At 41.8% G+C, this 12,119-nt stretch overlaps 1 long non-coding RNA gene across 1 annotated transcript; it reads right to left on the bottom strand.

Annotated features, from left to right (window-relative positions):
- Positions 1-863: 863 nt before the first annotated feature.
- Positions 864-11,559, bottom strand: LOC106601047 (uncharacterized). Its single transcript, XR_001327931.2, has 3 exons — positions 11,368-11,559; positions 1,909-1,999; positions 864-1,016 (listed from the first exon to the last, which is right to left on the bottom strand). It is a non-coding gene; the product is annotated as an uncharacterized lncRNA (long non-coding RNA).
- Between the last annotated feature and the right edge of the window lie 560 nt (positions 11,560-12,119).

Here is a 12,119-nt window from a genome sequence, read left to right as displayed (position 1 = left end):
AAAGAACAAAACTGCAGTGCCTCTGAAATGTATTTCTGTTTACTATGAGTTTAGAATGATTCTATCTTATAATAATACGGCTAACGATGAATGGATGCTGTAGATTTCTGCTCTTGATGTCACTGTCTTCTCTCCGTAGCCTCGTAGTAATCTACAAATTCACGAGACAAAGAGAGACATGGAAAGCATCTGATGAACACATTCTTCACAAGTGTTTAGTATAATCAGCCTCATTATAACTCACAGTATCGCATTCACCAGCACTGTCAGCACCCTCATCAGCATCATTATGATCCTCCACCAACCAGCATCACAGAACTCTCACATCATCTAACAGAGGGTGCTAATGGGATGTTAGATCCATAGAATTAGGAATTAGTAGTATTAGTAATTTAATAAGATATCTATGGTTAGATCCTACATGTTAGAAGAATGTTACACAGCCCCTTACATGCCCAATAAGGGCTTTGAGACTTCCCATCCCCCAGAACAATGTTCTGTATGTACAGTACCACAGATCATTGAGTCATTCTATTTCTATGGTAACTCCCTCCCAATGTTTTATCTGGTGTTCTGCTATGGACACCCATGTGTTAACGTTAGTGCTGCGATATGTGTTATACAGATATACAGCAGAGATGTACAGAGTGTCCCAGTTGTGTACCTGTTGCTGGAGGGACATCAGCCCCCAGAGTCCTGGTAGCACTGGGTGGGGGAGGAGGTGGGACCGCCCTCCTGGATGACATCACATATGCATATCATTGTTCTCTCTGGCCCACATTGTTTCACAACATCAGTCTATGTAAGTGTGGGTACAGTAGGGGTTGTGAATGGGGTTGTGTTGTGATTCACCTGATGGTGTCTCTGTGTGGGGAGGGTGCTAGCTCCAGGGGTTCAGCAGTGTTGTGGTAGACCAGGCTAGGGTGAGGCTGGGGTGGAGGCAACCAGGTAGGGTAGGGCAGGTAGGCCGGGGTAGGCTGGTAATGGTAGTGGTACACCTCTGGATCCTCCTCCTCCTGCAGTATGTAACCCTTATTTAACTAGGCAAGGCAGTTAAGAACAAATTCTTATTTACAATCACGGCCTACCCCAGCCAAACCCTCCCCTAACCTGGACGATGCTAAGCCAATTGTGCGCCGCCCTATGGGACTTCCGATCACGGCCGGTTGTGATACAGCCCGGGATCAAACCAGGGTCTGACGCCTCTAGCACTGAGATGCTGTGCCTTAGAGCGCTGCACCACTCGGGAGCTGTAAAAGCTGGCCTGGAGGGGAGGATAAAAACAGCCCATTCAGACACAGCATGTGTCAAATGGCCCCGTATTCCCTAGTAGTGCACTATATAGTGACAATCAACCCGTTTCAACCTGCATGGTGTCCAATCACGAGTTATAAATTCGATCTACCATCCTAAATGTTTTATCCCCTCCATTCCTCAATTTCTGACATCCTTCCAGCAATAGGAAAATACAGATTTTGCCCGCTGGCTGCTTGTCAGGGTACTCTGGCAACAGCCTGATGCAACATTTAGCAAAATGACACTATATTATACAACTCTGGCAAAATTAGAGGATTCCGAACTACTCATTGAATAATATCAGAAATAATGCCAATACTGAAATGAACTTCCATATAAGTGAGTTGAAAGTAAGAGGAGCAGAAAGGTCAGCCAGAGCAAACAATCACTGCCCTGGCCTGAGTGACCAACAGACAGACAATGATGAGGCTAGAGGTGGAGAAGGAGTGCCATAAAGAACATGACTGTAATTATAGATGGTTGAGCTCTGGCCCTTAGGTCCAACTGGCACCTGCAGTGACATTCACAAACACAGAAATCAATCCACACAGAGAACGAGTGAGGCGGGCTCTGTCTGAAAAGGGATCTTGACAGCCTGCCTGCCATACGCACCCTGCTTGACGTGTCCTGGCCGGATGGAAGGAGTGGGAGATGACATGGCAGCAGGGAGCTGCTGTAGGATGGTGGTGGGCTGCTGGGAAGCCTGGGAAGGAGACATGAGACTGTAATGAGGATCTCTTCCTGGAGGCATATAGCCAGGGAGAATATCTATCTCCCATATCTATTACTGCCATGGATGAACTACTGTTGAGAGGCAGGCAATATCAGCCCACTCACTCAACATAGTTAACAGTAGCAATGCGTGATAAAACATCCAATTAAAACTATAAGGTAGTGAGCCTGAGATACGCATCAAGAAGATATGACTCATCAAGCTATAAAGATAATATTCAAATCACAGCTGTTATAGGCTAAAGATGCCTCCCTTGATGATGCTGCGCATGATGTCAATGGCATGTAGCGAGCCAACTTTCTCTGTAAATGAGTGTGGGTGTAAAATATCACATAGAATTACAGTTTCTATGATATGCCAAGTAAACAGGTCAACTGTATTTTTTTGCTATAAAAAAATCTGCACATTCTTTGCGTCCTGGTTCCACTGCTGAGACTGTGGGTACATATCGTCTGTCCATGCCATTGAGTTTCATATGTCGGTAAAAATAGAGCTGTAAACAGTAACTGAAGATAAGCCTTGTTTTGATGCAACCCAGGCTTGGAGTATACACGCACTAGTTGGGTTGCCAAGGCGTCAAAGCGCAAACAACAATTGCGAGAAATATGTGCAGGTTGTTGAGCACATATAAGCTGGTGATCACTCACTGTAATGATTATGCTGCTATGGGATATTTAAATTAGGACTAATTAGTCACTCTCTCTATCACATGTATTTTCTTACCATTTAGGCCTATATGATGTAACTGACTTTCTAAAAGTTTCTAAAAGAGCAAATGAGGTGGTCACACTTGAATTGATTTTGACAGCTGTGGCACAAAGGTAGTCTTCTACCATGCAGCTAAGTGAGTGAATTCCTAAAAGTAGCCTATAATTGGGATTTCCCGGCCCTAGACAATGAGCCTGGCAAGTCCATATGGTCACATGCATCAACGTTGACGGAAGGGGCAGGGAACAGGTGGGCCGACGCCACGTAGATCTCTCAATCTAAATTGAGTGGGCTAAGTTATGGACACCTGGGATAGGCCTGGGCCAGCTCGCTTTCACTTCACAGACCACTAATTACGGCTTCCATTTGAGGAGTTTTCCACTCCGACTCACGCTATCTCCGTTCTCCAGCTCAGTGTCTCTCTCTCCACTCCTTCCCTTCTCCTATATGCTGTCACTGTCTCCCACGCGGATCCCATCCGCCCCCCACCGCAGCATTTCAAACGGTGTAATTAATCAATGTGTGCGCCATCTCAAAATGATCGCCTCTATTTTTAAAAAAGCCCATTCACCAGGGCCATTTCTAGCATTTTTGGGGCCCTATGCGAGATGTGGTTGTGGGGCCCCACCACCTCGTGGACAAACCATTTTAGTGGCCCCGCTCTTGGCAGAGGAGAGGAATAATCGCAGCTTTAAAGTGAATGTCCTCCAATTCCCCAAAAATGTGCCATGGGGCATAAAGAAATGTCTTGCAGTTCTACACATTTTATCATGGGACGGAAAGAAAATGTTGCCATTTTAAAGCTAATTTCCTGTAATTCTGAGTGAGAGAGACTAATTAAATCAACGTGGGTCCCCTGGAGGTCAGGGCCCCTGGACACCAGGGTTGGGCTCAATTCAAATTGAAGGCAGTCAATTCAGGAAGTGATTTGAATAAAAAAATTCTGAAACACTTTTGAAATAAATAGCTTCTACTTTTCAGTTTATTGAGAAGTTGTTGAAAAAAAAATATATTTTTAGATGATTGAATTGTGATTTTAGTTTACTTCCTAAATTGACTGCTGGGCATATGCCTTGCGATTCGGCCATGATTACATCGCTAGAAATGTACCTAGCAACCTATAAAATGTTAACTGACATGGGCTAATTGAGTGACTGTCAACGACTGACATAGAGGAAAACCGCTGATGGGTCTTTCTATAAACTGGGGTACCAGTTAACATTTCTTGTAGTGGACAAGTGTTTGGAGCTGTTACAAAGTCATTCATAATAATTCACTTTTTTTTCAAGTGACTATATTAAGAGGAGGAACATAGATACATTCAACATAATTAATGAGTTGAATGGAAACCTATGTTTAAAACCCTTTCTCATGCTTGGAGTCTTTACAGATTTGGCAAAAATCGTGTGACACGAAAAAAATAAACATTGATCCTGTGAAATTCCTGGATATTGCTGTCAGACTCTTTGTACGGATGTCTCAAAAGTGTACTGTAACCTTTTAACATTTCGTATCTCCCTATCTTATGGTGTGAAAACAGTTTTTATGGGCACACATATTCAAAAGAATGTATGTGATAGCAAAATTCAATGCTTCAAACAGAAATAGCAGCTTTAATATGATTAATAAAACAAAAATAGATACTCATTAATGAGGTTCTTTAATAATTATGCATAATAGTTTTTTACTGTGCTTTTGCAGCCTGGTCTCATAGACTAGACGTAATCTAGTAAATGTAAATCCAAGACACTCAAAATAGTATGATACACATCATGGCCAAAAGTATGTGGACACGCCTTGGAATTAGTGGATTCGCTATTTCAGCCACATCCGTCGCTGACATGTGTATAAAATCGAGCACACAGCCATGGAATTGTAACTGTAATTGCTGTAAGTGCTGTTAACTATAAGTGCTGTTATTGTGAAGTGGAAACGTCTAGGTTGCAGCACTTGCTACCAAGTTCCAAACTGCCTCTGGTCCCGTGTGGCTCAGTTGGTAGAGCATGGTGTTTGCAATGCCAGGGTTGTGGATTCGATTCCCAAGGGGGACCAGTACGGAGAAGAAATGTATGAAATGTATGCATTCACTACTGTAAGTCGCTCTGGATAAGAGTGTCTGCTAAATGACTAAAATGTAAATGTAAATGCCTATGGAAGCAACGTCAGCACAAGAACTGTTAATCGGAAGCTTCATGAAATGGGTTTCCATGGCCGAGCAGCCGCACACAAGCCTAAGATCACCATGCGCAATGCCAAACGTTGGCTGAAGCAGTGTAAAGCTCGCCACCATTGGACTCTGGAGCAGTGGAAACATGTTCTGTGGAGTGATGAATCACGCTTCACCATCTGGCAGTCTGACGGACGAATCTGGATGTGGCAGATGCCAGGAGAACGCTACCTGCCCCAATGCATAGTGCCAACTGTAAAGTTTGGTGAAGGAGAATTAATGGTCTGGGGCTGTTTTTCAAGGTTCAGGTTAGGCCCCTTAGTTCCAGTGAAGGGAAATATTAACGCTACAGCATACAATGACATTCTAGACGATTCTGTGCTTCCAACTTTGTGGCAACAGTTTGGGGGAGGCACTTTCTTGTTTCAGCATGACAATGCTCCCGTTTACAAAGCAAGGTCCATACAGGTTTGTCGAGATCGGTGTGAAATAACTTGACTGGCCTGCACAGGGCCCTGACCTCAACCCCATCAAACTCCTTTGGGATGAATTGGAACGCTGACTGCGAGCCAGGCCTATTCACCCAACAGTGCCTGACCTCACTAATGCTCTTGTGGCTGAATGGAAGCAAGTCCCCGCAGCAATGTTCCAACATCTAGTGGAAAACCTTCCCAGAAGAGGGGAGGCTGTTATAGCAGAAAAATGGGGGACCAACTCTATATTAATGCTCATTATTTTGGAACGAGAAGTTAGACGATTAGGTGTCCATATACTTTTGGTCATGTAGTGTATGTTACATTACGTTTGGTATGGTTATGTTGCGGTGGATGGGTAGGCGTATAACACAAATGTCTAGTAACCCAAAGGTAGCGTGTTCAAGTCTCATCATGGACAAATGTATAACATATTGGACGTTTTGCAAATTCATAACATATAATACAAATTGTAAATCGTAACGTATACTAAATGGATTGTCTTGGATTTACGTACAGAATAATACGAAATGCTCTGACACCAGGTTTGTGTTTGATTTCTGAATGACATCAAGTGATAAAGAGCTTGTGTGATACTGCACTCAATTTAAAAACAGCCAAAGTACAGGAATTAATATTGATCTTGAGGATTGACAGAACATTTTGGTGTCTATGTTGTTAAACGGTCAAGGTAATTTGCCTATTTCATGGACAAAATTAAATCAAGATTCCTGAGGTAAGATTAAGGTCTGTGTACATTTTGATCCTTTGTTTTCTGAGGAGCAATGGAGAGCATGAAAAAATTGCATGTAATTGCAAATAAAAAAATAAATAATTACTTGATAATTCAATGCTAAAATGTGGGTGGGGTTAAATATGGAATACCTGGTCAAGTGCACAGCCAACACTTCCTGTCCTTTCAAAGTTGGAAGTCACCCTTCTAAATCCATTCTATGAATCTATTAATTCATTGATTAATAGCTGCTCATACTGTGCCACAGTGCCAAGATAAGGTAAGGTCAATTTCTGCATAAGATTTAGTGTGTATTGACTTCTTAATGAACTGCTGTTACTGTAAATGGTTCGCTGACTGATATATCCTAGTTACTTAACTAACCATTGGTAATCTTATTAAATTATGGCATACAGAGCAGATCCCCAGCTGTTTTGAGCCCCCACCGTTGAGCAATTAAAAAAAATATATATCTATTGGTTGTTGCATGTGTTTCACTCTGCCCAGTGCTTTCTGTGGTGGTGGGGCAGCCAGCGGAAAATACGAAGCGTAGGGGTTGGTAATGTTCGCTAGTTTTGCCGTGATTGGCTCAGTGTTCTGTCACTCATGGGGACACTATGTCACTGCAAAATCTACGGGGAGAGCTCAAAAATTCAAGCCCATTGGGTGCTGCCATAGATTTACATTAGAAGTGCCCATCCAAGAAGGCTCAAGGTCATTGGCCACAGATAAAATGACATCAAATGACATACCTACCATAGCGTTGAATGGACTGATCATGTCAAGATCATACTTTCAAAATCTTAGCTAGTAAGCTAGACAAGCAGTCATCATCATGAACCAAGTCGACAATCTATATGCAAATCCTTCTCAATCCTTGTCATACGAAGAGAGATTATAGATAAAACGTATCAGTGCTCATCCTTCATTGCACATAAACATTACACAACATGTTGGAAATCACAAATTCAACAATGAGTGGTTTGGAAGGAATCAGTGGCTAACTGCAAGCGTTGAAAAGCAATCACTAGCCTGCTATTCAGTGGAGAGGGTGTGTAGTCCAAGTCTGGGTTTAAGGGTCTCTTTTCCAAGCTTTAAAGGATAAGCATTCACATGCAACACCATGGACTAGAAAAGGTTGAATACATTGGCCATGCTGTCAATCCAGCATGACTTTTGCTGCGTTCAAGACAACTGAAAGCTAGGCAAAAATTGAAAGAACCATAAATCCAGAGAATGCCAGACTTTGATGACAAAGATTGTTGACTGGAAGGACCGCCACGCCACCTTCCTGTTCAAATGAGCACAGCACAACAAGGTGAGTCCAAAGATGTATTGTATGCTGCTGCATAAATGATGTAATACGCCCGGGAGATATGTATACTGTAGCTAAGAAATTAATGCTGAGTGTATGTTGTGTAGTAAGCTGTTAGAAGCCCATGTGCCTCACCCTAATAATTTGGTCCCTTTGTCCGTCATAACTTAGCCTACTGTTCTGACTTGGTGGTTGCACGTGTAGACTATAGCCTGTTTTAGAGAAATGTAATCATCGAATATTGTGAAGGCTTTCATTGTCTGCTTATGTGCCCCCGTCATTTATCTTGGTGTACAGGGAAAACACTGTAAGAACGGCTCATGATCCGAATTCTGTTGCTGTACATTTCAAAAGTGCTGAACAAATAGTTATATTGACTACGTCCATTTTAGCTCACTCATTAATGTTTTAATCGAAATTATGGATTGCTTCTTATCCGCTCATGGTTCCCTTATGCCATAGTTTGTACATCTCAATTATCAGTAGAATCCACATTTGCTTAAGCAAGTCAGCCATATCAGCAATGTTTTTTTAAAAGGCAGTAAATGAGGCTGAATGAACTGTTTCGCTGCCAGACAAGGCTCAGCTGATAGCCAGGTGTAGCAGTGGTAAGGATTCACTTCACGGTGCTGAAACGAAAGCTCTGCAGTTGGGACAGCTTTATGTAGGCCCTAACAGTTTGTGGGCACCGTTTGTCACCGTTATAGTGAAATGAATGTAATGTTTAGTGTTGTGTTTTGTAGTGGCTTTGCTGGCATGCATCTAAAAAACATTTTGGGAATTTGCCCCACCAAGATTTACATGCTGAAATTGCTACTGGTCAGTGGTTGCACATCTAACTAGCTGGAATAGTAGTGAATAGTAGACATGTAAATATATCCTTTCACTGTTTACAGCAGGTCTCCAGCTACCCAGACCTGCCTGATCAGCCTGATAGGGTACCGTGTTTGTCCAGTTTACACCAGTGCAAATCTGTGTGTGTATAGCAATGGAATGAAACATCCAACCAATGCCTCAAGTGTCATACTGTAGGTCCACCACACACCTGAAGGGTTATGGGGTCCTGTCCAGAAACAACCCCTAGCCCCTACCCATTACCCCTAGTGGAGATCTGAGAGAATTGGACAGGTTTAAGCAATACCGCCAACATTCCACAAAGCCTATCAGAGGGTAAGATGGAGCTCTCACCATGTCACCACCCATCAATCCCTCTCAGATCTCCACAAGTGTCTAGACTCTGGGCAGTAAGGGCTAGGGGTTGTTTCTGGACAGGCCATGGGTATTAGGGTAGCTCAGTCAGTCTGGCACTGTAAAAAAAAAAAAAAGTATAGCTGTCAAATACTTGCTTCCTTTGTCCTCAGTTGCATTTCCTTGATTCGTTGCGTCCTCTCACCTCGTCTCCTTCCCAAAAACTATTGGATGAAAAGGTCAGAGGTCCCTCCCCTCTCACCTTATCTGATGGGTTTTAAGGAGGCGAGGAGAGAGGATGTGCGAAATGAAGGAAATGCAATTGAGATTCTCCCCTTGTTTCCTCCATTCCTCACCTCCCTCTCAAAGCACATTGAGGGAGTGGAGGGCAGGTTCCTCCCCTTGGGCTCTAATGCACAGAGGCAAGGAATGGAGGAAACAAGGATAGAGGAAGCAAGAATATGATAAAGATTTCACACACACACACACACACACACACACACACCTTGAAGGGTTTACTGATTATAATTATTTCATTATTGGTTATTATTATTGTCAATTATTTTGTTGATAGAACCCATTGTATTATATTATTGTATTAAATTATTATATAAACTATTAAAAAATAAATAGAAAGGCTGTTGTTTATCTTTTTCATTCTTCTGGAAGGTTCAGCATGGCTATAAATGATAGAGAATCTTACTAAAGCAAGTGACATTTTAAAATTACTTGTAGATGTTTTGTTGTTGCTAGGAGTTATGGTCTCATTGTGCCTATCTAGACTCTTATTCCTGTAACTACGCATGTGGAGATACATTTAAATATGATTTTCTTGTATATCAAACCATTTAGAAATGTTGACCCTTATGTCACACATTGGCCCCTTTATTTATACACTGAACAAAAATATAAACACAAGTGTTGGTTTTATGTTTCATAAGCTGAAATAAAAGATCCCAGAAATGTTCCACATGCACAAAAAGTTTATTTCTCTCAAATCTTGTGCACAAATTTGTTTACATCCCTGTTAAAAACCTCTTAGTGACCCCTTAACACGCGAATCCCGTTAGCGGGATCGATTTGACAACAGCCAGTGAAATAGCACAGCGCCAAATTCAAAAAACAAAAATCTCATAATTCAAATTTCTCACACATACAAGTATTATACATCATTTTAAAGATAAGATTCTCGTTAATCTAACCACAGTGTCCGATTTCAAAAAGGCTTTACGGCAAAAGCAAAACATTATATTATGTTAGCACATCACCTAAACAAGAAAAGCCAAACAGCCATTTTCCAAGTAAGGAGAGGTGTCACAAAAACCAGAAATACAGCTAAAATTAATTACTAACCTTTGATGATCTTCATCAGATGACACTCCCAGGAGTCAATGTTACACAATACATGCATGTTTTGTTTGATAAAGTTCATATTTATATCCAAAAACCCCATTTTACAATGGCGTATGATGTTCAGAAAATGTTTTGCCACCAAAACTTCCAGTGATTTTGCAGAGAGCCACATCAATTTACAGAAATACTCATCATAAACGCTGCTAAAATATTCAATAGTTAATTTAAGAATTATAGATTAACGTCTCCTTAATGCAACCGTTGTGTCAGATTTCAAAAAAGCTTCACGGCGTAAGCACACGTTTGCAATAATCTGAGTACGGCGCTCAGAAAACAACCACAAGCCAAGCAGAAACCCGCAATCTTGGAGTCAAGAAAACTCAGAAATAGTATTATAAATATTCACTTACCTGTGATGATCTTCATCAGAATGCACTCCCAGGAATCCCAGTTCAACAATAAAATGTTTGTTTGGTTTGATACACTTCATCTTTATGTCCAAATACCTCAATTTTGCTCGCGTGTTAGGTTCACTACTCCAGGCTCGCGCTTGCTAACTTCAGACGAAAAGTCCAAAAAGTTATACTACAGTTTGTAGAATCATGTCAAACGATGTATAGCATCAATCTTTAGGATGTTTTTAACATAAAACTTCAATAAAATTCCAACCGGACGATTCCGTTCTCTTTAGGAATGAATATGAAGTCAGCTCGCTCCCAAGGCCGAGCGCGTGACTGAACTCGTGCCTTATCCTGGGACACCTGTTTCCAGAAGCTCTTGTTGGCTATCTGTTCACAGTAAAAGCCTGAAACAACGTTCTAAAGACTGTTGACATCTAGTGGAAGCCTTGGAAATGCAACATGACCCCGTAAACACTACAAATTCAATAGAAATACACTTGAAAAACTACAAGCCTCAGATTTCCCACTTCCTGGTTGGATTTTTCTCAGGTTTTTGCCTGCCATATGAGTTCTGTTATACTCACAGACATCTTTCAAACAGTTTTAGACACTTCAGAGTGTTTTCTATCCAAATCTACTAATAATATGCATATCCTACCTTCTGGGTCTGAGTACCAGGCATTTTACTCTGGGCATGTTTTTCATCCGGACGTGAATACTGCCCCCTATCCCTATGAGCATTCCTCCTTTGCCAAGATAATCCATCCACCTATGTTCCCCTCGCCATTTTAGCTGCCAGACATTTTGCATTTCCCAACATCTTTGCAGGAACTAGTCATTTCTAAGCACGATGCAACCAAAACAAAGATCTACACACATGCAAGAGGCTTTTCTCACTCGATACAAAAAGTGTTTTTAATACATTTCTGAATATTCTCTGGTTTTTGGTGTTCCACCTGCAACTGGATACAGAAGTTTATAATAGGCTGTCACGGCTTACTAGAGTGATGGGATGAAGTCAGGCGCAGGAGACCACAGATACGGAGTAGGGTGTTTATTTTCATAATTCCAATAAATCCAAATAGGAAATGAACAAGGAAAAATGAACCAGACAAAAATAACAATGTCCACCTCAACAGGGTTGGAACACAGTCCAGCAACAAAAATAAACATCTTCCACAAAAAGACTGTAGACAACAAAAACACCCCACATAAACCTAAACCCAGACAGCAAGACTAAATACCCCACTAATTACCTAACTCAAAACAGGTGTAACACAAAACCAGACAAAACCAAACGAAAAGGAAAAGAGGATCGGTGGCAGCTAGTAGGCCGGCGACGATGACGACGACCGCCGAGCGCCGCCTGAACAGGGAGAGGAGCCACCTTCGGTAGACTTCGTGACATAGACTTTGTTTCTTCCGAGTCAAGAGTTGAAAAATTGCTGCCGTGGCTTTCCACTAGCTAAGGTGTAACGGCTGTATGGAAACGTTCACATATCATCTTGTAACGCCCTGGCCATAGAGAGGGGTTTTTGTTCTCTGTTTTGGTTAGGCCAGGGTGTTACATGGGTGGGCGTTCTATGTTTATTTTTCTATGTTGGTTTGTTTCTTTGGTTGGCCGTGTGTGGCTCCCAATCAGGAACAGCTGTAGTTCGTTGTTGCTGATTGGGAGTCATACATAGGCAGCCTGTTTTTCCTTTGGGGTTTGTGGGTGATTGTTTTCTGTTTAGAGTATTTCCTGACAGGACT

This window comes from Salmo salar, chromosome ssa03 (genome assembly GCF_905237065.1).
Source record: "Salmo salar chromosome ssa03, Ssal_v3.1, whole genome shotgun sequence".
Lineage (NCBI taxonomy): Eukaryota > Metazoa > Chordata > Actinopteri > Salmoniformes > Salmonidae > Salmo > Salmo salar.
The sequence above is the reverse complement of the archived record's forward strand: the minus strand, read 5'-3'. Positions and strand labels throughout refer to the sequence as shown.